We start from the raw sequence: 3597 nt of genomic DNA on the forward strand, positions 1-3597 counted from the left end.
TGACCCACTAATTCCAATTCCTGGAATTTATTATTACGATTATTTCCATAGGTGTGTAAAAATATATATGTATCTTTATATCTATATATTTATATAGATATCACAGTTACATAGTGGCTAAAAAAGGAAACAGACTAAATGTCCATTGACTGAATAATAAATATTTACACAGTTGTAAAATAAATAAAATAAAAAGTACAAAAACTGTGGTGTGTATTGATATTAGTATTTGTAAAGTATTGAGGGGCACCTGGGTGGCTCAGTCAGTTAAGTGTCCAACTTCGGCTCAGGTCATGATTTCACTGTTTGTAGGTTTGAGCCTCATGTTGGAGTCTATGCTGACAGCTCAGAGCCTGGAGCCTGCTTTGGATTCTGTGTGATCATAAAACTAATGAATCTAAATAAGAAGAAAATGTAGGGGTTTGAGTTTTTTCCTCGTTTTTCTTGTCTTTTAAGAGAAAAGAAAATATAACTGCCTATTATTTCATGGAACAAGTGACTTATTCATCCTGCTAGTTATGTTCTAAAGGAGATGAGAAGGAAAGTTGAAGTTATAGGCTGAAAAAACTGAAGAATGAGAAATGTTTGGATCCATTGAACAAAGCAGTTTTTCCTAGGCCACTTCTGCTTTCTGGTAAAATTGAAAGATGGCTACGTTTACTCATGTGATTCCCTCTGGAGAATCTTAAGGGATTCTGGATGATGAGGTCAACAAGCAATATTTAAAACTAAAGCAGGCGGGAGAGCAATTTTCAACTTCTGCAGTTTTTATAAAAGTTGGAAGGAAACACAAGACCCTGGAGAGCTCATTACAAGGCTGCTCAGACGAGGGCTGCAATGACAAAGGTCTCATCTCTACGTCCACGGGGATCTCGGAGAGTACAACTGATTGCCATGTTTTCCCATGCTGCATGGAGCTATTAAAAAGTTTCCAATGAGTTTCATTATAATTCACAACACGGAGCAGTCTCTAGGGTTATCTGCCTTAGAGGAGAAACATTCTATTAAGAACTGATTGCAGTGGAGAGTGAACTCGAGTCAGCCCCTGTCACCGTCGGGTTCCCTTAGCTCTGCTGTTGTGACAGAGCTACTCAGCGGCCCTGGAGATTTGCTCAACAAAGTTATTCACATCTGAACTTTCAAACAAAACACCAAATCTCCATTTCGCATCATAACTGGAATAAGCATGCCGTCACTTGCGGATGGCATTTTGTGGAGCGGGGATTTAGTGGGGGTATCTAGGAGAGCCATTACTCTATCAGCAACGTTTTTGTTACTGCTCTATACTTACTCCTCAGCAATAATTCCCATAAAAACTTCCAATGCACTTCCAAGCTTCCAGAATTACTCTGGGAATGCAGTAAGCTTTTATTTATCGAACATACTTGCAGGCATTGTGTAAGATACGTAGTATATAAATAGATTTTATGCATCTGCCCTTTAGGATCTCTCAATACAGAGTAAGGTAAGAAAGAGGAAGTTATAACATTATGTCAAAATTACTATGCTATACAAAACATAAAAAAAGGAAAACATTGGTTTATTGATTCTATTGAGAATGAAATAACAATTCATTATTTTCCCACTCTATTTCTCTTCTTTTTTGGTATTGTATTCACTGCTGCATTCCCCATCCTTAGCAAAGTGTTAGCACATACTAGTAACTCAATAAATAATATGTAAGTATATCAGTTAATCTATAAAATGATAGTAAATATGACATGTTGAAGGCTTTCTGTCTTTTACAAGGAACTTTTTGCCATAACAAAAAAGCATAAGTAATTTTCGATAGACTAGATTCAGAATGATGACATCTCTATCTTACATCTTCATCATGCACCTCCATTTACGGTAAGTAAATATTTCTCAGTTTATTGACAACCACATACATGTAGTTAAATAATAAAAATAATAAGTGGAAACAGGTGATGTGTAGCAAAATTGAAGAATCACATATAACAATGTCCCAGAAATTCCATACCTATAGAAAAACTTGCACATGTGCCCAAGAGATATATACAACAATGTTGATAACAGTTTTATTTGTAATAGCAGATAATTGGAAGGCACCTAAATAGATAGCAATTGGAGATAAATACACTGTGACCTATTCATACAAAGGAATATACTGCAGTACAGACAATGAATCAAAATGGATGAATCTCACATTACATTAAATAAAAGTGAAGAAAGTTTTGAATCAGTTGAAGTGATCACACAGGGAATTTATAAGCCATGTTAACAATTTAAATTTTGCAATAAAGGCCGTGGAGGATTTGGGGCAGGAGTGGGTCAGGGCCACAGGTTTTAACTAAAGTATGCCATTAATATATAAAGAAAATGTGGTATATGTATATACATATACACAATGGAATGTATAAAAGAATGAAATCTTGCCATTTGCATCAGTGTGGATGGATCTAGAGAGTATTATGCTAAGCGAAATTAGTCAGAGAAAGACAAATATCATATGATTTCACTCATATGTGGAATTAAAAAAAAATGAGCACAGGGAAAAAAAGAGAGAGGGCAAACAAAGAAATAGACTCTTAACTCTAGAGGGCAAAGTGGTGGTCACCAGAGGGGAAATGAAAGGTATGAGTTAAATAGGTGATGGGGATTAAGGAGAACACTTATGATGAGCACAGGGTGATAAATGGAATCGTTGAATCACTATATTGTACACCTGAAACTAGCATTACACTGTATGTTAACTAACTAGAACTTAAATAAAAACTTTAAAAAAACACTTAAAAATAAATAAGTAGGGGCACCTGGGTGGTTCAGTTGGTTAAGAGTCAGACTCTTGGTTCAGCTCAGGTCATGATCTCATGGTTTGTGGGATCAAACCCCACGTCAGGCTCTGCATTGACAGCATGGAGCCTGCTTGGGATTCTGTCTCTCCCTCTCTCTGTGTACCCTCCCCAGTATATGCCAATGCTCTCTCTCTCTCAAAAATAAATAAATAAACTTTAAAATAAATAAATAGATTGATAAAATCTTTTTTAAAATATGCCATTAATAAACATGTTTAGTATGAGCATTCCCACTGGTGTGGGAATAAATTTGAGGGGAACAAGGTTAGAAGCCAAGAGAAACATTAAGAAACTGTTGTATTAACATAGGTGAGTGACAGAAGTAGGAAGGAAAAACAAATTCCAGAAATACGGAGATACTGAAGATATTAAACTGACAAAATTATTCATTGCATACATACAGTGAGAAAAAGGCTGCTTGAAATTCCGTCTTGACCAACTGAATGCCCTCTCATCTCAGTTTCAAATATCTCTGTCACAAACAACACCTCTTATTTTTCCAGCTGATTTCATCTTGAAATCTGATTCTAACTATCCTTCAACCCCTCCAATCCATTGGGTCTACTTCTTTTTTTTTTTTTTTTCCTTCTTCCTTCTTATTCTCTTTCTTCCTTAGCCAAAACTTGCAATATCACAACTTTGGTGAAGTTCAACTCTCTATCAACATACTCTCCTAATACAGCTCAGTACAACCGGAGAAAACAATTTTGTTTCCGCTCCGGAGCCACAGACCTCACGTAAACTCCTAGTGCTGCCCCTACTTCCTCAGCCATGCACTTCC

The 3597-nt window shown here is 36.2% G+C and overlaps 1 pseudogene; it reads right to left on the minus strand.

Moving 5' to 3' along the window:
• The window catches only part of LOC144245253 (putative olfactory receptor 2W6 pseudogene), a 6768-nt pseudogene extending 4881 nt beyond the window's left edge, over positions 1-1887 (minus strand).
• Between the last annotated feature and the right edge of the window lie 1710 nt (positions 1888-3597).

This window comes from Crocuta crocuta, unplaced genomic scaffold (assembly GCF_008692635.1).
Source record: "Crocuta crocuta isolate KB4526 unplaced genomic scaffold, BGI_CrCroc_1.0 scaffold1097, whole genome shotgun sequence".
NCBI classification, from domain to species: Eukaryota; Metazoa; Chordata; class Mammalia; order Carnivora; family Hyaenidae; genus Crocuta; species Crocuta crocuta.